General features: G+C 39.1%; 1 non-coding gene across 1 annotated transcript; it reads left to right on the forward strand.

The window, feature by feature from the left end:
* Nucleotides 1-6086: 6086 nt before the first annotated feature.
* On the forward strand, nucleotides 6087-6218 carry LOC130036316 (small nucleolar RNA SNORA72). The gene has a single exon (XR_008794359.1). It is a non-coding gene; the product is annotated as a small nucleolar RNA SNORA72 (small nucleolar RNA).
* The last annotated feature ends 19289 nt before the right edge of the window (nucleotides 6219-25507 follow it).

Genomic DNA, 25507 nt, shown 5'->3' on the forward strand with positions numbered 1-25507 from the left:
CTTGTCATTGTTATCCTCTGATTCTGCCCTCTATTCCAACCATGTGCATGCACACTCACACACACACACACACACACACACACACACACACACACACACACACTATTCATCAGTATGCTAATGTTCTTGTGCATCTCCTCACCATCAAGCTTTTCCCTCTGTCCCAAGTCTCCAGAAGACCTTTCCTCTGGCTTCTGGTCAACTCTATTCTCTTATCCAAGTACACAAGCGCAGGCAATTTCAAGCACATTACTTCTCCTTTCCCAGTATCTTCCCCTACCTCTTGCACTTAGTAAAAATCATATCTGATGTTGTTAGGGCACGGATCGTGATCTCCCTTTAACGACAAAGAGACTCCAGAGACTGCAAACAGCAAGCAAGGTTTATTGTAAGGACTGGCTAGCCAGGGTCAAGCCGCCTACACAGACACGCAGGTCAGTTAGGTGAGGCAAGACCCAGAACTTCTTCAAAGGGGATCTTATATAGGCCTTCACTGGTCGTTACAGCACAGCCCGCGCATTTCATAGCCAATAGATTTGTAACAACATATGCTTTCTTAACCAATCCAATTAAGGGTACATCACTTCTTAGCCTATAGTTTAAAGATCAGCATTTTGCGTCAGTGCTTAGGAACTGACAGGTTTTTAAGGCAGTCCTGGGTCTTGCAACATGGGTCTTGTGAGAGACATCTGGTTATCTGGTCTGACCCCCACCCTTCGAGTACCTGTATCTGAATTCCTTGCTCAGGGGCAGAAAAACCAGCTATTTTGCAGTGCAGGCTCCTATAAAGCAGATCTGAAAAAGCTTATCTAGACCTGTTCCTTGAAAAACAAGTTATTTTGCAATGCAGGTTCCTATTAAGCTAAGCTAAATTAATTCTGGTGGTAGTCCATTTTGGATCTGTCCCTCACAATGTTTTCTCAGGCTCCAATCTATAGGCCACTGTCTTTATGTCTTTGTCCAGTCCCTTAAACTGCACAAGATTCTTCTTGAACTGCATTCTGGATGAACCTTCAAAATGAACAGTTTAAAATGTTAAAAATGAATTTCATTGATTTTGCCCTTGTTTCCCTATGTGTTTTTGACCTGTTAATCTCTTTTTATCTATTACCACTGAATATTTGTACATGAATATCTCTACATTTTTCTGTGAACATAGATTTAAGACAAATTTCTAGTAAACACTGGTCACAAGAAGATCCACCTAAAAATCTCAGAGTTGTTAATACAACTTCCCATTCATGTAGGTGGAGTTAATTCACACATAGTCCCAATTGTGCTCAAGGAAACATTTCTCTATACTATTGACAAAATGATTTATATTCTTAGATTTGGTGACTAAAAATAGTATTTTTTGGTAAAATTTTCAGGAATGAGTGGGACAGAACAAATTTTTACATATACCACAGACATTTATTTTCTCTATAGACTGCCTCATTATATCCTTTGTTCACTTTTCTACTGTCTTAGTTATTTGTATGAAGTTGTTCTATTTCATTTAAGCTATCAAATGTAGATTTATGTAGTTGTTTGTTCTATTTGTTTTTTCTATTTAACAATTGTTCCTTTGATCCTTTGATGATTGTATTGTCCATATGTTATTTTTGGCCAGTGTTGCTAGAGATTTGTCAATCTTGTTAAGTTTTTTAAAGAAACATCTACTGGTTTTATTGCTATTCTCTGTTGTTTTTCTGCTTTCGATTTATTGATTATTTTAAAATAATTATTATTTTCTTATTCCTGCTTGATTTAGGTTTACTTTGCTATTTTTTTCTCTGAATTAAGAAACTAGGCTTAGGGTACTGATTTTAGACTATTCCTTTTTTCTAATATTTTCATTGCTTGCATATACCCTACAAAAACTGACATGTGGTATAATCATCTAAGATATATTTATTTCAATATATCTTATTTCTCTACATACTTCTTTAGCCATGGATTATTTAGTCATGTGTTATTTTACTGACTAGTGTGTATAGATTTTGCTGTTATTTTTATCCTATTGATTTCTAATTTGATTTTGTTGTAGTTGGAAAACATGCTCTAGGTGATTTCAATTCTTTCAAATTTGTTGCGGTTTATGACCCAGGATATAATCTATTCCAGTATGTGTTCTTTGGGCATTCTAAAGCAATATCTATTGTGTTGTTTTTGGGTGAAGTGTTCAATAACTATTGATTATATATTATTTTGTTGATGGTGCCGAGTTCTTCTATATGACAGAAATATTGTATACTTGTTTTATCAATTGTTGAAAGACAGTTTTCAAGTCGCCAAATATTTGCACTTGTCTATGTTTTCAGGTCTACCTTTTTTTTGCTTCAAATATTTTGCAGTGCTCAAGTACTGTGCTTAAACATTTAGGATTAAGCATTTTAACATTATATAAAATACCCTTATGTCACCTAACTTTATTAGTCTGAACCCTATGATATTAATATGATTCCTTGCTTTTATTGCTTAGTGTCTGACATTTATTTTACACACTTTCACTTCAAACTATCACTGAAGTGAGTTTTTTTATAAAGAGTTTAGTCCTATGTTAAAATCTACTATACCTATCTTTTTAAAAATTGATGCACTTAGACTATTAACATTTAAATATAATTAATATATTAAGTCTAAATTCTGTTATTTTCCCCTCCTTTTTAAAGTTTCTATTTTACCTATCCTGCTTTCTCAAGGATTTCCTGACACTTTTTTAAATTTGCATTTATCATTGTGCTTCGATTATATCTCTTCATGTAGTTCTTAATTGTTATCTAGTTATCTCATTATATATGCATAACTCTTCAAAATCTACTTCTGACATTTAACAGTTTGCATAAAGTGAACAACTTGTGTATGGGGATGTAGCTGAGCACTTGCCTTGCGCACATGAAATCTTGAGTTCAATCACTACCACTGCCAAAAAAAGAAAAAAGAAAAAAATGCATATAAAGTGTAAAAACTTGACTCTTGCCACAATGTTTCCTTTTCTTTAAATGTTTCTCTTACATACATTTTGGACCACTAACAAAGTGTTAGATTTTATTTGTTTGTTTTGAAAGTCAAACAACATTTAGAAAGTTCAAGAAAAATAATCTTAAAATATTTAGCAATAGCTTTATTTGAGGTTTTCTTTCTTCTATCTTTATATGGCTAGATTCGTTTCTGTTTGTTTGTTTTGTTTTGTTTTTTGTTTTGTTTTGCTTTTAGCCACACCCAGTGATGTGCAGGGACTACTTCTTGCTCTGCACTCAGGAATTATTCTGAGACCATACGGGATGCTGGGCAACAAACCTGATTCAGTCCAATGCAAGACAAATGCTCTGATCTCTGTATTATCTCCTCAGCATCTGTCACTGTCACTGTCCTCCCATCGTTCATCGATTTGCTCAAGTGGGCCCAGTAATGTCTCCATTGTAATGAGTGTTACTGTGTTGGGCATATTGAATACGTCAGGGGTAACTTGCCAGGCTTTGTTGCGCAGGCAATATACTCTTGGTAGCTCGCTGGGCTCTCCAGAGGGGTGGAGGAATCGAACTCGGGTCGACCCTGTTGGCTGTGTGCAAAGCAAACACCCCAGCATCTAAATTCTTTTTTAATTTTATTATTTCCATTCTGTTTAGAGTAAACTTTCCTGACATTCATTTAGAATATATATATATACATATATATATATATATATATATATATATATATCTAAAGGCAATGAATTCTCTTAGTTTTCCTTCAAATTAAATCTTAATTTTCCCCCTTCATTCTTGAAAGATATATTTACTGGAAGTGGAATTCCAGGTAGGCAATTCTTTTCTTTCAGCATGAAATAAGTCATGTAATGTCCTGCTCTCCATAGTTTTCTCATTAGAAAAGAATCTGCAGTTATTCAAAGTACCTCTCCCCAAACACCACTGTTGAATTTTTATCCTGCTGCTTTCAAGACATTTTATTCATCTTTAATTTTCAAAAGCTTGAACATAGTTAAATATATAGGTGTGAATTTTAAAAAATTTACTATATTTAGGGGTGGAGAAATAGTACTATGGGTAGGGCATTTACCATACATGAAGCCAGTCTAGGTTAGATCCCTAACACCTCACATTGTCCCCTGAGCACATCAGGAGTGATTCCTGAGCACAGAGTCATGAGTAAGCCCTGAACACTAATGGGTGTGGCCTCCAAATAAACAAAAATTATTATATTTAGAATGTTTATCTTCTTGGTTTATGTGTTGCTAAATTGTAGACGTTTTGGGAAATTTTTTTCTAGATTTTTTTTTTGGCCCATATTCTTATTTTCTTATTCTGTGATTCATCCATGTTTACATGGATTTTAGATTTTTTTTGTCATGTTTCTATAAGTCTCTAAGAGTTTGTTAGTTTTCGTTTTTTCGGTCTACTTTCCCTTTATTTCTCAGGCTTGATAATTTTTATTGTCCTTTGTTCAAGTTAATTGTTTTTTTTCCTTCTGACAACCCCATTTCTGCTATTGAGCTCATCTATGGAGTTGCTTGATTTTTAATTAAGATTTCAATTAGTTTTTTCATTAGTTTTTTACCTTCTATTTTTTGATACTTTATATTTTTTTCTTGACTTTAATTCTTCTTTATGTTTCCATTGTGCTTATAATTAAACAGCTTTTGGCATGTTGAAACAGTTGTATTATTTTAATGATGATTGATTTAGAATCTTTATCAGATAATTCTAACATGTCTGTCATTTCAGTGTTGCTATTTGCATTTGTTTCCTAGGGTTATATAAATAATTCATCACACTAGATAGCTAAGAACAATAAAAACTTATTTTCTTATAGTTCTGGAGCTAAAGGTCTAAAATTAAGGGATCAGCAGGAGTGATTCCCTCTGAGGACTCTGAGCAAGAATCTGTTCCTTTTCTTTCCTTTAATCTCTCATCACAGCAGGAAGTCCTGGATATTCCAAGACTTGGAGCTATGTCATTACAATATATTCCCCCATCTTTAAATGGCATTCTTGTTATGTCTGTCTCTTTTTTCTCTCCTCCTCTTTGCAAAGAATCCAGTCATATTGTTTAAGGATCCATTCTATTCCAGGATGACCTCCTTAGGTGGAATTACCTCATTCATTCATTCATTCATTCATTCATCCTGTTATTCATCGATTGCCTCGAGCAGGCCCCAGTAACGTTTCTTTCATCCTAGCCCTGAGATTATATTCAAGGCTCTTTAGGAGAATGAGACCCATCATTGTTACTGGTATTTGGCATATTTGGTACGCCATGGGGAGTTTGCCAGACTCTGCCCTGTGGGCAGGCTACATTCGATAGCCTGAAAGTTTGTCCAAAGTAGGAATGAGATAATAAGATGTCATAAAAAGATATCCTGATAAGCGGCCGTGCGGTTCCGAGAGCTGGATTTTATAGTCTCTGAGTCTTGGCCGCTGATGGGATTACATGGCGCCAGGGGGCCAGGTGGTGGGTGTGACCCCGGCCTACTGGAATTTGGAGGATCTGGGTGGAGGATGCTCGACTCCAATCCGACTAGGCTTGGAGATTTCGGCCCCGGAACCCGCGTGGCTTTGTCCCTCTGCCAGTACCTTCATGTGTACAGAGAGTGGTCTCAGCATGGTGGTGGCTGGTCCTGGAGGTCTTCGGCTGCCGGAGCCCTGATCGGGGCAGGGAGGAAAGCTCAACCCGCTCCCCTCCAAGGGCCCCTGGCGAGGAACAGTCAGGCGCAGGGGCAGGAGACTGCACTGTTCTTGTCTGGGAGCTGGATTTTATAGTCTCTGAGTCTTGACTGCTGATGGGATTACAGGGTGCCAGGGGGCCAGGTGGTGGGTGTGACCCTGGCCTACTGGAATTTGGAGGATCTAGGTGGAGGATGCTCGACTCCAATCCAACTAGGCTTGGAGATCTTGGCCCCGGAACCCGCGTGGCTTTGTCCCTCTGCCAGTACCTTCATGTGTGCGGAGAGTGGTCTCAGCATGGTGGTGGCTGGTCCTGGAGGTCTTCGGCTGCCGGAGCCCTGGTCGTGGCGGGGAGGAAAGCTCAATCCGCTCCCCTCCAAGGGTCCCCGGCGAGGAACAGCCTGGCGTGGGGGCAGGGGACTGAACTGTTCTCGTCCGGGAGCTGGAATTACCTCATTTCTGATTTTGTAATAATCAGACAAGCTAGACATTTGTTATAATAAGATCATGCATGTGTGACCCTGACCTGATTCTATATCCACTTAGGTATGGTTTTTGTCCTTTCTGCATAGCCTCAGGTAGTTTTGGTTTATTGGGTTGCTTCTATCACTGTGCTCCCATTCCTCTGTGTTTATTTGTAACTTCTTTCTTTGTGTTCTGTTGACTTGTAAATATTAAATCCTTTGCATAGTTTATTCAGAGCAATGTCCTTTTTGTATGAACACAAGAAGACAGCAAATGCTATGCTTTTGTAACTTGGGAGTTAATTGACTAAATGATATTTTCCTTCTGGGCATCTGTTCTCTTGACCTAAGCCCCAGCTGCCCTTACTTCCTAGCATCCCTTAATGCAGGGTCCCAACAAGGGACTGGATGGAAGCAGGGCAATCAGTAAGCTATGCTCTACCCTGGCATCGAGATGGGCCTGGCCAAAGTACCACAATGCTTAACTAAGTTAAGAGCTTGGTCATGGACAAATGCTTTCATGATTCAAAAAGTAATAACTAGATTTGGACCCTGCTAGGGTTAGGAATGATTAATCTGGCATGAGTGCCATAGTCTGAGTCTGTGGCAAGATGTTTCCAGGAGAGCTGCCCTACAAGCCTCAATGTATCTTTAACTGTGCCCATAAAAAAATAACTAGTATTAAGATGTTGATTGAGTCATTGGACTGAGGAAAGGAGAAAAACACCTTAAGAGGTATTTTGCCCTGGGCAGTCAGGAAGGGCTTTGGAATACCTCTTAGGTGGAGTTCCTTTGAACCTGGTGGGTCCTCAGGAAGGGCTTTCTTATGTTGATTTTGCTAACAGATTGGGTGTAGCATTGGCCATGGGTCCAGAGTGCAAGGTGGAGAGAGATAAGTTGGAGTGGAGAGATGAGTGGGGGAGAGGCAGAATCCAGAGAGCTGGGAGCAAGGAATGAGGGGCTAGGAAAGAAGAGTGCTGATGAGTTGGGGAGAGACTAGAGAGTTGGAGGAGAGGAGAGAAATACCAGGGCAGCGAGATGGAGTGTGGAGAGACTAGCAAGGAGAACAGAGAAAGAAGGATGTAGAAGAGTAATGCAGGAGAAGGCACGTGGAGAGCGGGAGAGACAGGAGGAGAAAGGAATGAGGGGCAGTGTGAAACTACAATGGGGGCACTCAGAGAGACTGGAGCAGGCACATGCGGAGAATGGAATAAATGACATCTGATAAACCAACTGGCTTGGCCCTCGTTTCCTCCTCTGTCTGCCCCATGGCCCAGGCCACCCTGGCTGGGGGAGCGGCCCGGGCTCACCCAAACCTGCACAGCGAGGGGAGAGCCTCCATGGCCTCCCTCGGCCGCCCCCGGAGATTTATACAGGTGACCATGCTCAAGGCTGCTCTCCATAGACTCAGATGAGCCTCACCCAAGAGAGAACCTGCAGAAAAACCCAGGTACACGGGACCCGTGACTGAAATCTCCAGGCTTGCTCAGAGAAGAATTGGGCCTGCTCCTTCTAACTCCCAGGTTTTCTAGTAGCTTGGCAGTCATGCCCACAAACTGCCCCTTGTGCCATATCATCTCATCAGTGACCAAGAAGAGAACGACATAGGCCTTGCCCATGAGTGAATCTGCTCTATAATCATATTCCAAATTTCATGATTCCTGGAGCAACCTCTCATACTCTAGTCAACTGATATACCAAAAGTAGCACACATTTGTTTGGGTATAACATACATACTTGTAATCGCTTATATAAGGGCGTAAATGACTCTAGGATGAAATACAACAATCTTCACACACTTTCCTCTTGTAGTGGGAAGGTGCATGGTGGTGGAATTGGTGTTTAAATATTAAAAGTAATGAATAATTGTCAATAATTTTATAAAAATAAAACAAAAATTAAAAAAAAGAATGCTGGTGATGAAATAAATAAATAAATTCTGTTCTCTGATACCGGGAGTTAGGTATAGTGAGTGTAACTTTAACATATCTTTCCTGGGTGACACAATTAAGCTTATAATGATCTATTTATTAGAATATTGTAAAATCATTTGGGGATCTTTCTGCTTAATAGGTGACTAATTCCAGTTGAAGTCTGTCACTGTCATATTTGGTTATCAATTATACTCTGAGTATTATTTAAACTTTCTTGAATATTTTTATCTGAATCTATCATACTTCAGGAATAAGACCCCAGTGGGATGGGGGGATAGGGGGTGGGAGGGATACTGGGATTTGTGGTGGTGGGAAATGGGCACTGGTGGAGGGATGGGTATTTGATCATTGTATAAATGAAACCCAAGCACAAAAATTTGTAAGTCTACAACTGTACCTCATGGTGTTTCACTAATTAAAAAAAATTCAAAAAGAAAAAAATTAATTCTATAACAAAATACTTTAAGTAAAAGGCCCTCCCGTTGATCGTCGATTTGCTCGAGTGGGCCCAGTAACGTCTCCATTGGAGACTTTGTTGTTACTGTGTCTGGCATATCGAATACTCTCGGTAGCTTGCCGGGCTCTCCGAGAGGGGCGGAGTACTTTAGGAATTAAATATAATTTTGAACTAAATAAAAAAGGAATAAGATCTCACTTGTCTCATCAGTACCTGGTTCCACACTTGGCTGCCATTAACACTGGTATAGAAATAATCTTTACTACTGGTGGGTGTGAAGAATTTCTAGCTCACCACATATAGTTTCCTGTCTATTAGGGACTATAGGAGTACATTAGTATTGCTCCCCAGATAGCTTCCAGTGCATGAAATGTCCTTGTTACTTCCGGATAGTAGTGAAACCCTCACTCGTTGCTTAACCTCTTAATAACAGCATTTCACTGGGGAGAGAAGCCTTATTATTACTTGCTGAGGGATAAAAGTATAGGCTTTATGTTTTGCTTTTGCTATTGTATATTGGGGTAGGTGAAGAAAGTGATTCAACCGTACTTTATTGTGGTATTTTGCTGGATTAAAGCATTTACTATCTAAAAGGTTTTACCTTGCTTGACTGCTCCATTTCTGGTCCTCTGGCTTTAGAGAACAGGATTTTGTTGGACTTTTGCTATCTATATCACTGATGTTTCTATGGAAGTTCCTTCAGCTCTAAGACTATACACATGAGGCAAAAGAAAACCAAGCAATCTCACCCTTGGGTCTTGACATCTCCCCTAAATGATTTGCCTTCTTTGTTCCACCATTAAGAGTTTTATCATTTTTCAAAATTATATATATGTATAAAATGTCCAGAGATTTTAATTGTACATAGCAGGAAAAATAGGCAAAAGGCATCAATTTCACATTTCTTTTTTTTTAATTAATTAATTTATTTATTGAATCACCGTGGGAAAGGTTACAAAGCTTTCAGGTTTAGGTCTCAGTCATGCAAATATCAAGCACATTTCCCTTTACCAAAACTTATTTTTTACCATGAAGAACCCCAATAAAACCCCACCCCCCACCCCTCCCAGTCCCTGTGGGGCAGATGAATTCTAGTTAACACTCTATCTGCTTTGATTAGATTCATTGTTTCAATAAAAGATTCGCACGGCCACGGCCCCAGAAGCACAAGGACTCAATGCAGAACCCGGCAGCTTGGAGCAGAAAAGTGAACGGACTATGCGTTAATCCAGGCCATCATGTCTGTCCGGAGGGGAAAGGGTGTTGCCCCAGTTGCCTTCTCCTCTCTGGAAAGAAAGATGGCGGCCGCATGGGAGCCTTGTGGACAGCAGGTATGAGCCGGGGGACTGGGGTCGACTAAAACCTCATGGGAAGGGGGGCGTTTCGGTCTGCCCTTCACGCCCTACCGAGGCCACCAGTTGCCCCCCACTAGCGGCTCTCCAGCACGGCCACGACTCCAGAGCACAGAAATCAATTTCACATTTCTAAAGGCAAAAATCTGTCAGTTGATTTTTCATAATGTCTTATTATAGTAAATTATGTTAATAGTTTTTGCTAGCATTGAAAAATTCTTGTACTGATGAATAAATCCTTGTTATACATGCCAAATTCTTCTTTTAATGTACTATGAGATTTAATTTGCTAATATCTTATTTAGAACTGTTGTGTCCGTATTTATAAGTGAGTTTGTTCATAGATTTTTGATATGTGTGCACAGACACACACAGTGTGCTGGCTTATTGTCATTTCAGGATTTTGCTTACCTCCCTGAGTGATTTCAGAGGGTCTCCACCATTTTTTCATGCAGCAGAAGAGTTTAAATGACATGAGAGGCACTCATTCCTTGAATGTTTAATAGGTATTCCCCATAAGGCCTTTGACTTCACTGCCTTTTTAGATGGTGGTTTTTGACAATCTAATCAGTTTCTTTTTTGCTTCCCTGATCTTTTCAGATTCTTGTCTTACCCTGAGTCAAATTTAAAATTTTTATTTTCCAAAAAAATCGTTATCTCAGACATATTGGCAACATTACTTTTAGTATCATCTAGCAATATTAAATCTTGCTATCTCTATTCAGTTCTTAAAAACATTTAGTATTATATTTCTTTTTATTTCTTAGCATGCTTGTAAGACAATTATTAATTTTCTCACAATTTTTAAATGACCAGTTTTTAATTTATTTAGTTCTATAAAGATTCATATTTTTGATTCATTTTTTCTGCCTTCAACTACGAAGGTTAAAAGGTAAAGGTAAAAGGTAAAGGTCCTCCCGTTGATTGTCGATTTGCTCGAGCGGGCCCAGTAACGTCTCCATTGGAGACTTTGTTGTTACTGTGTTTGACATATTGAATACTCTCGGTAGCTTGCTGGGCTCTCCGAGAGGGGTGGAGGAATCGAACTCGGGTCGGCCATGTTGGCCGCTTGTAAGGCAAACACCCTAGCGCTGTGCTATCGCTCTCGGAGAGCCCGGCAAGCTACCGAGAGTATTCGATATGCCAGACACAGTAACAACAAAGTCTCCAATGGAGACGTTACTGGGCCCGCTCGAGCAAATCGACGATCAACGGGAGGGCCTGTACCTTTACGAAGGTTAAATCCAAGCTTAAAAAATCTTGTGACTTATATCTAACTTTTAGAACTGATAGTTGAATTGTTTCCTTTTTCTTATTTCATAACAAACATATTTTGGATAATAAGATTTTTCCTTCAGTTGGGCTTAGGTCCTGATCCTATGGGACTTTATGCAGTCTTTTTATCTTTACATGGCCTGTATTTTAATTATTATTTGCCTTTGAACAGTGATTTGAACATTTTTTAAGGATAGCTTTTGACAGTTCTCTTTTGTCAAATGTCTTGTTTAATTGTATTGACCAGAGAATATATTTTATTAATAGCCTATTTATTATAATTTATGGAAGTTTTCTTTGTGAAAGTCCTGACTAGTCTTTGTAAATATACAAAACTTTGTTTGTAAGTTATTAAATCCTTTACATACATATCTATCATAGCATATTTGTTAATTTATCATTTTAATTGTTCTTTCTGTCTTTGTATCTGATAGACTGTGAAAAGTACGCTAATATAAATACAAACTATGTTTATGGTTTTATTTTCTCGTTTTTCTGAAAACATTTATGTTTGTTTTGGGGGGCCACATCTGGTTCTGCACTCAAGGATTACTCTAACTGGGCTTGGGGGATCATATGTGGCGCCAGGATCCAGCTTAGGTTGACTGCGTGCAAGGCTAGTGACCTATCTACAGTACTATCACTCCAGTCCTGAAATATTTTTCTTTTTATATTTTGACCCTCCCGTTGATCGTCGATTTGCTCGAGCGGGCCCAGTAACGTCTCCATTGGAGACTTTGTTGTTACTGTGTCTGGCATATCGAATACTCTCGGTAGCTTGCCAGGCTCTCCAAGAGGGGCGGAGGAATCGAACTCGGGTCGGCCATGTTGGCCGCTTGTAAGGCGAACGCCCTACCCGCTGTGCTATCGCTCCCATTTTGTCATTTTATATAGAAGATCATGACTATCCTACATTATTGGTAGTAGCCGTCCTTATTTTCTAATACAACCCTGAATTTCTTCTTATATTTAGTTTTCTTCAGTCATTCTAATGAAATCAGGTAGGAAAAAGAAATATGCATGTATAATCAACCTACCATCTCAAACCTGAATTAGTTGGTTTCTAAAAAGATAGTAATACCTATCAGGAACCTTGTAAATATTGCGATTTAATGCTTAGTTCAGCAATGCACTGTTTCCAAAAGAGATTCAGAAATAATTTTCTTTCTGTGATCACATAATTGAAACAGCTTTTGGGGGTGCCCTTTGAGCAGTGTATAAAACTATGTCACAAAACAAACTACTATCACACACAAGACTAAAACAAATGATATCACAGGCTTTCATTGCTGATTTATAGGTCTTTTTCTATATCTGCTTCCCTTTGCTATAGTCATCTTCTGAGTTGATATGCATTTTTTGCATTTTTTTTAACTGTGTTATTCTCTTTATCAGCACATGACATCTGGAAAGGCAAATTCACAGGGACAAAGAGGTCAGTGATTAACAGGGAGAACAGAAAGGAATTTTGTTATAACAAAGCTTTCTTTTTAAATTTAATTTAATTTTTATTTATTTTTTAAATTTTATTGATTCACCATGAGATATAGTTACAAGCTTTCATGTTTGAGTTACAATCACCAATATCTCCAGTATACCCCCACCTTTCCCACCCACCCACCGCATCCATGGCAGATCATGATCAAATGTTGGTCAAATGCTAGTGTAAGTCTGCAGAATCTTCTGAATATGTCCTAAGTCTTTAATGAAGCATTTAAGCCTACTGGTCCTGAACTTAAGGTTCCCCCTCCCCCACAGCCTTTTTTTTAAATCTCTCTCTCTCTCTCTCTCTCTCTCTCTCTCTCTCTCTCTCTCTCTCTCGCTTTCTCTCTCCCCCCCCCCCCCTTTTGGGCATTATTGTTTGAGAGGCCATCATGTTTGGTCGTTTATGACTTTCAGCACACATCTCCGTGATCACTTAATCTTTGACAAAGGAGCAAGAAATGTGAAGTGAAGCAAGAAAAGCCCATTCAATAAGTGGTGCTGGGAAAATTGGAAGCTACATGCAAAAACATGAATTAAGACCTCTGTCTAATGCCAGGCGCAAAAGTCAGATCAAAGTGGATTAAAGACCTCAATATCAGACCTGAATCCATACGGTACATGGAAGAAAACATAGGCAGAATTCTCCATGACATTGAGGCTAAAGGAGTCTTTAAAGATGAAACACCACTGACCAAGCAAGTGAAACCAAAGATAAACAAACGGGACTACATTAAGCTAAGAAGCTTATGTTCCTCAAAAGAAATGGTGACCAAGATACAGAGACAGCACACAGAATGGGAAAAATATTTACCCAATACCCATAAGATAACAGGTTAATATTCAAGATTTATATGGCTCTGGTAGAACTTTATAAGAAAAAACCCTACAACATCATCAAAAAATGGGGAGATGAAATGAATGGGAACTTTCTCTAAGAAGAAATACAAATGGCCAAAAAGGCATATGAAAATAAGGTTTACATTTAAAATTATTCTTCTCTATCTTAACTTGATGTCACTCTTTCAAGACACTAGTGCTGTAAGATGTGATGCTCTTTCTGCCTTAGCAAATTGTTCTCTTCAGTAATGAGTGACCTAGCTCTCTCTACCTGTCTATACCTTCCTCATCTTTTAAGACTGGATCTCATGCTCATTTTTCTCTGAGACTGACTAAAACTCTCCCACAGAGCATCAGGTGTGCCTATCTCTGTTTAATTGTCACATTTGCCAAAGCTCAACTTCTACTGGGGAGAGGAGTGCATGTGATCAGTTCTGCAACTTATCTGTGAATTTCTTTTAAGGGTAACACTATTATAGATTGATTTCTACATCCTCAGAGTGTCAAAGAAAATCTGTGACTTGGAAAATGCTAGAAAATATGTGTCAAATTTCAGCCAGGTTCTTGGATAAGGAAGAGAAGAGCATCTAGTAAGGGCTCAAGAACACAGATGCTGTGGTGTGTTGAATGATTACAAACCAAAATTTCTATTTCCAAAGTAGGACTAAGAACGGCTTCTTTTCACTGATTCAAATTAATTGTCTTGTTTTAAAGGGGAAAATCCCACTATGTTTAACTTTACTTTTGTCTACATCTAGTAAGGAGCAAAGACGGGGGTTTCCTATTTCAGTGGTAAGTTAAGGGCCACAGCCTCTTTCCCATCCTGTAGACCATGGGTACTGTGGGTACCTAGGAACAGTGGGGAGGAGGTGCACAGTAAGTTTGTAGACTGCTGAGCCAACTCAACCATTCTAGCCTGATGGGATAGCAATAGGTCAAGGGTCTTGTCAAGGCCACAGTGTTAGCAAAGCTACCCCAGATAGTTGGTGCTGGGCCTTATCTAACTCTTCACAAAAATAGCCAGATATACAGTGGCAGGACTATTGAGACACAAATAGTCCAACTGCTCTTTTTAAATCATATTACTTTTATATTTCAAGTAGAGCATTTTATAGAACTGACACTTGGTTCTGTTGATCTGCTTCTAAATTCAAAGAGCTGATTACAATAAAATTGTATCAGTTTGCTTTATATTTAAATCTAATATGTTTAATATAATTTGGAGGGTAGTTTGTTAGCAAAAGGTTATGCATTGGTGAAATTGGTTATTAAGTGGTATAATTAGAGCATCCTAAAAGAGGATTTGGGAAGGATTTCCACCTGTACAGTGGTACACACTGGGGCTCAATCACTCTTTAACTGCCAGATCTTAAGCAACTTTACCTTCATACTCTTATTTTCCTATTTTGTAAAATAAAGATAGCAACAGGGTATACTTCAAAGTGTTATTGCATATATTAAGTGCAATAGTGCATGTAAAACTCTAACACAGTTCTTGACACACATTAAGCACAAGAAAGTTGCAACTGTCCTATTATTTTGCATAGTGATAAGCTAGTTGCTGTCCTCATGTGATGTCAGTTTGGGTCCAAGAAAGGAGCATAAAGCAGCTAGCTACTTGGAATTCCTTCAGCAGCCTAGTTTGTTGATTCAGTGTTAAATTAAGGCCTATTAATTCATTGTGAAAACAAGCCTTCAAAGGGGCCTGGAATTTGCAGTTTCTTAATCCTAATTAATGATTCATGGTACTACTTTATTTTGAGAATAGTAAATGCTAACTCAACAGTGAAGAAAACCCCTGCTGTTATATTCACAAAGTGCCCAAGCTGGTGACTGCTGGTATTACCTAGCCTCAGGCTGGAAGTTGCCACATTTTCCTGGCATTGACTGCATCCAAGGTTATATATGTGCATGTGAAGTGGACACAAATTCATGGCTGGCAATTAAAAGGTGATTTTTGAGTTGGAACTGTACCACAGACACACCAGCTAAAGATATGTCATGGAGGAGAGGCTAAGAAAATCCTTGTCATGGCCTAGAAGATCATATTATCTGCCCAGGGGAAGGTCTGTCTGGAGTAGAAGTCGATGGGGATGAGTCTTTGTGGAGGCTATCTGCTCTTATACTTCATTAGTCCACAGCTTTACCTGAAACTCAGGCAATGACATGCCAAAATGGGCCCAGACTAAATACAAAGAGGCATGAGAATCTTTTCTATTTTCTGATTTAAGAGAAGCGTTCACAATTTACAAGTCAGCTAAGAAAATTTAGAGTTCAAGAAAACTACTTATTTTGATTCCTCAAAAAAGTAACTTCAGGTGCCAAATAGCACAGCAGGTAGGGTGATTGTCTTGTACAGAACTAACCTAGGTTTGATCCTTGGCACTACATATGGTCTCTGAGCTCTACTAGGAGTGACCCTTGAGTTCAGAACCAGGAAACAGCCCCGAGCACCACTGGGTGTTGCCCCCAAACAAAAACAAAACATCAAAAAATAAGTAACTTCAAGTCAAACACACAAAAATAAGTAACTTCAAGTCATAGAGATTCTAACTCAGAGCTGATAATGACTTTTAGACACCCTTTTACTCAATAGTCCAAATTACAAATATACATAACTTGTATATATTTTATTAGTTGTACATAATTTATAGAGCCCAATAGGTCTATGAAAATTGCCATTAGAAATATTCTTTTTAGTTCATGTTTAGCAACAACAACTTTTGATCATTTGGTTCATGATATTGTTTTTATTTCTTAGTTTAAAATAAATACACTAAAACATAAATAAAAATTTTTAAAAAATCAGTAAAATAATGACAGTCAATAAAATAATGGTGAAGGGAGCAGTGTTGAAACATTTTATGCTTGAAACACAATCATGAATAACCATAGTTTCATAGTCACTAAATTTTAAAAAAATGTAATTCAAAAAAATTCTTTAATAAAATAAGGAGTTTGTAGCTGCTTCTTGGTATTTTAGTTTGAAGCACATCTACTAATTTCTTTTTTTTCTTTTATTAGCTTTTATTCCCATAATTTTTTGTTGTGATTATAAATGGAGTGTTTTGTTTTGTTACATTTTATAATAAGCATTATCACAGTTTAGTAGAATTATTCATTTTTATGGATTCATATTGAAACCACAAACTTTCTCAGAACTCTTTTTTAAAAAATGTATAAGTTAGTTCACAATATTTGATTACATTTAATATTCAAACACCAATCCCACCACCATTACATCTTCTCACCAACAAATTCGGGATGTTTTCATGCCAAGTCCCAATCCTTGTCCCAAAACACAACCGAAATAATATATTTTGTATTGTCTGTTATGAAGAACTGCTGAACATGCTTACACAAAAGTGTTCATATAGGAAAAAGTGTGAAGAATGTTCTATTTTGGCAGGAGCCATAAAGACATTCTATAGGATATCACTTAGTCACTTACTTAATCACTTAACTTCCCATTAGTCATCTATTTGCTCGAGCGGGCACCAGTAACATCTCCATTTGTCCCTGTCGCGTGGTAGTGTAGCCCAATGGCATCTGTTCGCTCTGGGAACATGAAGAGCCTCAAACCGATCATTCATGATCTAGGATATCACTAATATGTTAAAGTTTGGGTGATGTGAGTTTTGGTGTATATATCTGAAAATATGTATATATGCATATATATATACATCCCTCTATGATTTGCTGCCTACTGTCTAAAACCCATCAAATATGGTGGGGTAATTATGGAGAATGGGTCGGGAGTGTCTTATGATGTGTTGCATGGCTGCAAAAGCGGTCTCGAGGTCCAGGAATGTGTTCACTCATATGTGAGGCTCGGCCTAAGCATGTGAGGAGTGGCCTTGAACATAGTGGCAGTGGGTTGTGGAGGTAGGCTGTCAGGGCTGAGTCCCTTGGGGCGGGGAGGGCTCTCACCCACCCTCCTCTGGGTCATCCCAATTGGAACAGCCTGGGGCAGAGTCTGGTGGCATGGCTATGGGAGCCTCATGTTATGCTACATCTACTAATTTCCTGTTGTGAATGACAAGGACTTAGCCATGGTCTCCATTTCCATTTCTCATCATCCCACACAGTGTATAATGATTTGGGTGAGACAACTCTGGTATAATTGCACTATGATGCTGCCTTGTTTACAGCAGGATTATGAAATTTTCTATTTACTTTTTTTCCTGTCCAAACTTCTGTCTTCTAGGCAGTTAGTTCATGATTGTCTTGCAGTTTTTATGGCATTGGTTTGCTATGGATTTATCTCCAACTCCATGTCAAACACTCTATCAAGTGTCAGAATCTCTTCTCACAGTGTTCAGATATGTCACGTATTCTGTATGTTCCATTTTCCTGAAAATATTGCTAACTTGCCAGTCTATCTGAGCTGTGTGTTCTCTCAGCCTGCTTATAGGCTGTCCCTGATGACAGCCTTGGTGGCTCTGTGCCATTATCCCTCTGCCCCTCTCCCAGATTGCTCTTCTCTTTCCCTTGTGTCATCTTTCTCTTTATTTATTTCCTAGTTCACTGGAACTCACCTCCAGGGTTCACATGAGAAATAGTGTCTGGAAGAAGATATTTTTCACCACCTTATATGTCTGCAAAGATCTTTATTTAAACTGTTGACACTAATTGATAGCTTTGCTAGGTAAAGAGTTTAAAACTGAAAATTGCTTTCTCTCAAATATGAAAGGCTTTCTAATTTTAATTCTAAATCTAAAGGTGTTCTAATTTTCCACAGTTTCTTTTAGGGTTAAGCATTTTGCTGTTGATCTTTGGTATTGGAAGTAGAACTTGTTAAAAAGTTCTTTTAGTTCCTATTACTCCAGTGTTTGGAAGGCATGTTTCTCCAAAAATTAAATAAGGCATAGCCTTATTTAATACACTGTTCTGGGTACCTGATACCCCTGTCAACTTTATTCTTCCAATTTAGAGAGTTCTTTCTTCCATGAGTTCCCCCCTCCTTCTCCTTTTCTGAAACTACTATAGTTTGCACCTTGAGTCATCTAGAGTGTTTCTCTGTTATACCATATAATGACATTTAGCTTATAATATGACATGGACAGTTACATAAAGCATAGATGAGTAGTTGGCTGTACCATCCAGGTTTGTGTAAACATACTCTGAGACATTTGTACAGTAGAGAAATTGCCTAATGATGCTTTTCTTAAGATATAGTTCTATCTTCAAACAATGCATAATCAGTATTATATTTCCCCCTCTGTTTTCTTTCTGCATTTTCTTCTAATTTCTGGGAGATTTCTGCCAACTATGTGTCTATTGAATTTTTACTTATACTGGGCAGGATACTCTCAGTAGCTTGCCAGGCTCTCCGAGGGGGTGGAGGAATCAAACCCAGGTTGGCCACATGCAAGGCAAGTGACCTACCCACTGTGCTGTAGCTCCAGCCCACATGAAAACATTTACTGTAGTGAAACAAATATTAATTAAAAAATATAGTAATAAATGTTTTTATCCTAGGAAAACATTATTAGTATTACAGGGAAAATCCTTCTATTATTTTATATATACAGGTTTACATAAATATATTGCAAACATACACAAAGTTTGGGAATTAGCAAATATTTTAACATATTTTCTCATTTAACATTATATCTTACACTCCTTTCCAAGTCACTAATATATTTCTAAAATTATTTTGATTATTCATGTTGATTAATGGAGGACTTTATATTTGAATTTTTGTTAAACATATATCAATTAACAACATAACAATAAAAGATCTGAAAAATAATGATATCCCCAAAGCTCTCTGTGATCCTCAATTACCTTCTTGGGATAAATTCCTACAATCACTACACCAAGAGAATATTTATAAGAATTATAATTATCATTACCCTGCCAACAATATGTCAAAACCAGTTACTTTGTCTTTTCCAATATGGATATTAGATTTTAAAACACCTCCTAGTTGAAGGGTCCAAATGGTGCCTTACTTGTGTTTTGACTTCTTAGATTTCTGCTGATACTGAGTGAATATTTCTTCTTATTCATTGCTGGTATATATTTCTTCTGTCTGAATAGGCCTCAAGGTGTGTCACGTTTACAGTTATATTAGATATGCAAAGATGTAAGTTTCTTCATTTCTTTCAGCAAATTTTTTAAAAAAACTTTCTTGTGCCTTTCTCTCCCATTTCTACTTAACAGGAACAAATAACTTTTGATTCAAATTATTTTAAGTGCTCTCTCCTTTATGTTATAGGTAATAATATTGTGATGATCCAGTAGATCAAAATGCTATATACATTAACCTTATAATGACACTAGCTGATGTAGCTGATGAAAAGGTAGTGATCGTTAAGATGCAGTGACACTTCCATTGGTCCGCAGATGGGAGAAGTGAAATAACTGACACTTAAGTGACATATAAATAGACATGTGAAGGGAAAGAATAAAGACTTGACTTTATGAGACTTTATAAAATAAAATTAATAAGTAGTCCCCATGGTGGTGGCTGGTTCTGGAGGTCTTTGGCTGCTGATACCACTCCCCGCACACATGAAGGTATTGGCAGAGGAACAAAGGCATGTGGGTCCTGGGCCTGAGATCTCCAAGCCTACTCGGATCAGGGCTGAGCATCCTCCGCCCAGATCCTCTAAATTCCAGGAGGTGGGGGTCACACCCACCAAATGGCCCCCTGGCGCTGTGTAATCCCATTAAGGGCCAAGACTTAGAGACTATAAAACCCAGCTCCCGGAAGTGCGCGGCCATGAATGCTGACATCTTATTATCTCATTCCTACTTTGGACAAACTTGCAGGCTATCGAATGTAGCCTGCCCACAGGGCAGACTCTGGCAAACTCCCCGTGGTGTACCCAATATGCCAAATACCAGTAACGATGATGGGTCTCATTCTCCTAACTCTGAAAAGAGCCTTGAAAATGGCACTTTTTTAAAAAATTTCAGGACTAGGACGAAGGAGACGTTACTGGGGCCTGCTCGAGGCAATCATAGTCCCAATAATGTACCTTTGAAATATGGTTTAAATTTGCTTATCAAATTGGGTTAGCTTATAGGTGACACCTGGACTCTACACTTATGATCTTAAAGCTTCTTCATTGAGGATCGCTAAGGAACCTCATAAGATCCCTTTAAACAAACAGCTGCAAAGAAACTTTCTAGACTTCCTCTTCTGTATCTGTCAGCCCAGTGGTTTTCAACTGATGCCTTACAAAGGGACAAATGTCAATCTGCAGGTATAAATGGTTGAAAACCACTAAACCAGTTCATTTCTAGATCTCTATTATCATGCCCCACCCTACACCCTTCATTGCTGATTGAACTGGATGCATGTGTTTTAATGTTGATGCACCTAATAACTTCATAGTTGAGATTATATGCAATTGGCTTGAGTTCTAGAATGAAACATTCCTTAAAAGTGGAAGTTAGCACTTCTAAGGATCTGCACCTCACATAATTCTAGGCCATTGTATCTCACCTCTTGCGCGTACATCCATCTCTTTGGGGGAGAGGTGACTGGTCTCTGGTTTGCAACCCCCTACTTTCAATTGCTGATGTTTCTTTTTTTCCAACCCATACACACCAAACAAATGGAAGAGAAGCTGCATAACACCTTATGGCTTAGTTGTAATAATAGTCTTTAGATTTTTGGACTTGAAGCAGATCACAGAGCCAGTCATACAGGAGGTAAAAACAACAACCTTTTCTGCTACCACTCTATTCCCTTCGTATCATCCCTTTACTTCTCATATGACTTCCAAGTTTCCAGGTAGGTAATAGGCATAAGAGAAATTCACCACTGCTTACCTCCTATATGATCTCTTTTCTAATTATCCTTCTCTTTAGAGAATTTAATTTCTTTTGAGGTAGAAAAACTGCTCTTGCTTCCTGTTCAACATCCTTCGAACTCTGTGATCTTGGCCCTCCAGGCTTTGATCTTTGCTGTAGCATTTAAAGAATAAGCCAAATGCTTTTTTCCAAATTAAGAAAACATAAATCCCTGACTATTGTTACACAGACATCTTTAAAAGCTGTTTTGAAAGTTAAATCTGAGCAGTAACTTTTTAAAAGTAAATGGTTCCCACCCTTGGATGCTCATTAGGACCACGTGAGAGCTTTTAAAAAGAAAATCTTAATGCCTATGCAGCACCCCAGAATTCAGATTCTGAAGGGAGAGGATCCTAAGCATCCTTGTACACTTAAAAATTTTTCTTTTATTTAATATTAAAAAAAGCAGCAACTGTTGATCCAATTCTAGGATGAAAGTTGGTTAGACAACAAAGTTGCAATATTAAAACCAATACATCTAGAAAATAAATTTATGTGAACATTGTTATATCTGATTGCAAAGTTGATAAGTCCTTGTCTAAGAATTTATTGAGCTTTTGCTTGCATGGTCCAGACACTTCTAGATCTATGATCTGGGCCTAAGAGTTGACAGGCAGTCAACTTGGGTGGTGGGAGGGCTGCTGGAGATTCTGGTAGTATAGGGCGTCGGGGAGAGCCTACTCACCTGACTTCGAAAAAAATATCAGAGTTCTCAGCCCAGGTACTGTTACAAGACTGGTGTTCTTTCAGAGAATATTCATGAGGCAGTGGAGTTGCGCCCCTGGCATACACATAGTGGTGGGGAATGGGTATTGCTTCCAGAACCTTGGTTTGACATGTGTTCGGTGGCAGCTCTGTACTTTTTAAGCTCCCCAGGTCACTCTAACATGTAACTATTTCAAGATGTAGATTCCCCACTGCTCCCTGTCCTTGAAGGTAGAAGAGATTAGGCACCTGGCGGGACAAAAGCTGGGCTCTGTCACTGAGTTCGTGAGGAATTGTCAACATCTGCAACTCACACCTGTTTCTTGGGGGCCAGGGGCCTTTGAGACAGAAGAAGCTCTGCTGTATGCAGCCGACATCCTTGGCTGGTTTGATGAGGCTGTGATTGAAGCTCTGCAGATGGATCGGATCAGCAGGGAGGGGGGAGGTCTCCAGCCCCCAGGCAGGAGGTGGAGCAGGTCCTCATTAACTCAGTTTCATCCTGGAGTGGGGTAGGAGGAGGACTTCTTCAGTAGTTGGAATCTGCCAAGGACTAATATGTTGCAACATCTGTTTCACAACTTCCTCTGGTCTCTGATGAATCTCTTGAGATTCCATTATTTATCCTGCCACCCCTGACCAAAGTTATGAAACCAACTGTTTCTTTAAATTACAGATATGCTAAAGCAGGGTACTCATTTTTATCGGAAGTTGGACTCAGAGGATGCAGTTTCTTAGAAAGCTGGCCTCCTTCCACAGGACACAGTTATGGAGTAGGGCAAGTGGTATGGTGCCCTTACTGGAAATTTTCTGCATATTCTTTCAGAATATGAAAGAAGTTTTATCCCCAGAGCAGCACCCCACAAAACTTGATAGAAACCACTTTGAATTTTCCTTCAGAGCTGTGCACTTTTGCCTTAAGTGCAAGATTTGTCGGTGGAAGAATAAGGCACATACACAATCCCCGGGTGGAATACTTGGTACCATCATTTTCAGCTCCTACTGGTGTCAGACAGTGATAGAGAAAATAATAGCAAGAATAACACCTCCAACTTGAGCTCTCCTTGCAGTCTTCACCCTTTGCAGTCCCCTTAGTCTTCCTCACAGAAACCAAATGGAATATGACCTAATATTGAAAGTGTAGTCCTGAACCAGTGGCAAAGATATCATCTGAAATCTCATTAGAAAAACAGAATATCAAGTTCTTCAAGCAACTGAATCTGAATCTCCTTTTTATTCAGATATGAAGTGGTTCCTGGGAAAATTTTTATCACATTTCATAAAAAATAAAACAGATTTAGTGGGAATTTAGAACACTAAATTTCTTTTTGAGGGTTAAAGGAAAGCCACAGATTAATCAGAAATTAACTAGGGATGTGAACACACTGTCTACTATCAGTATGTTCACATCCCTAGTTAAGTGACAATGAATAGGCAACGAATCATAGAGGGAAATATATATATTCCTCTATGATTATATATATATATATATATATATATATATATATATCAGAGAGCCTGGCAAGCTACAGAGTATCCTGTCCACATGGCAGAGCCTGGCAAGCTACTCATGGCGTATTCAAAATGCCAAAAACGGTAACAATAATGGGTCTCAGTCCCCTGACCCTGAAAGAGCCTTCAGTATGGCACATTGGGAATGACGAGTAAGGAGAGGCTGCTAAAATCTCAGGCTGGGATTAATGGAGACGTTTCTGGTGCCTGCTTGAGTAAATCGATGAATAATTGGATTACAGTAATACAGTGAACACACATCTTGCTTCTCATACCTATTGGTTTCCCTTTCTGCAATGCTTCATCACAGGGCTTAAATAGCGTTGAAGAGGCTAAACAACAGCATAGCTGGAAAGTTAAATACCAGGATGGTTCATCTTCTCGAAAGTGTGTTTTTCAACAATGTGGCATGCTTACTGAAAATAAAGATTTCTGGAACCCTTGTGAGCCTCTAAGAATCTGGATATGAAGTGGAGTGGGACTGAGGAGTCTGCAGATTTAACTAATTTTCTAGGTAATCCTTGCAGGGGTAACGACAGTTGTTTCCCTGTGAAAGAAACAACTGTGAGATCTGAGGAATGAGTGAGAGGAAAGAGAGGGCAGAGTATTTGAGGCACATATAACTGAATGAGGCAGGAAGGAGCCTGGGACTCTTGTGATTCAGACAGAAGTTGTCATGACTGTGTAAGGGAGAGAGTACACTGGGTGAGACTGCATAAGACTGGGTTATGGGAGGCTTTAAGGCCTGCTAAGCACAATTGGATCTTATGTCCTAAGAGATATGGGAAGTCTTTAAGGGTTTTAGTTAATGGTGGGCAGGTGGGTGAGGTGGGAATGTTATTAGGTCACTGATAATTATATTCAAAGGCCAAAAATTATATGTGTAATCTCTTCAGATTGCAGCATGCTCTTCTTCACCAATTCCCTGTCTATCACCATGTTCACCTTCTCAACACCTTCCCCTACTCTGACACCTAATACAGAAAGCTGGCCATAACCTCGACCCTTCTTTTCTTGTCCCAAACATCTCTTGACTTCATCTAGTTCTCATAATCACCCCACTTCCCTGCCATCACCTGAGATGGAACAGCCCTTTCTCTTACCTGGACCAACAGTGCCGGCAACCTGGGTTTCCTGCCTCTTGGATCATTTGTCTTCAAACAATTCTTCTCACCAAATATTTAGACTTTCTCTTCACCTCCAATTGATTTTCCAGCATCCTTCAAAGCTGTGGCTAAAATAGTGAACCTTTACTTGTACCCATCCTCCACATTCTGGTCTTACCTTTCTCTGCTGCTTATACAAACCAGCCCTTTCTCCCCACTCTGTGAAGTAGAATTTTGCACGAAGGAGACGGTGGTCCGATCCCGTTCGAAATTTTGGGACAACAGCGACATCGGTCAGGCAAAACCGTCGATTGAATATGATGTGGTCTATTTCATTGTGGAATCGTCCACCGGGAGACTCCCATGTCCATCGTTTAGATTCTGCCTTCTGGAACTGTGAGTTACCATGAATGGTCTTGGTCGACATGATGAACTCGGACAGTCTCTCACCCTGTTCATTCCATTCTAGGCCATGGGTCCCGATGTGAAGTTCTTCAGCTGATCTTCTCGGTCCTATCTTGGCATTAAAATCACCCACAATGATCTTGTAGAAGGTGTGGTCTTCTTTATAGAACTTCTCTAGCTCCATGTAGAACTTCTCGATTTCTCTTTCATCATAATGAGATGTTGGTGCGTAGACAACGAAGATAGAAACTGCAGGCAGTGACCCACATCTATTCAAATGTAAATGTCCGATTCGGGTTGTTAGGCATTCGAATGAATCAATGCTCTTGGCCAAGTTTGTGTTGACAAGGACACCGACGCCTCCAACGCCTCTTTTATCGCATGTTCCGAGGAACAATTCTTCTCCAGTGTCGAAAACGGCATGGTGAGATTCGTGCCTTCTTGTCTCGGTCAGACCAATGATGTCGTACTTGATCATTCGTGCTTGTACCATCAGGTCCTCGATGGATGCATCTGATGCTAGCG

The sequence above is a fragment of the Sorex fumeus genome, unplaced genomic scaffold, assembly GCF_029834395.1.
Source record: "Sorex fumeus unplaced genomic scaffold, SorFum_2.1 ptg000063l, whole genome shotgun sequence".
Taxonomy (NCBI): Eukaryota; Metazoa; Chordata; class Mammalia; order Eulipotyphla; family Soricidae; genus Sorex; species Sorex fumeus.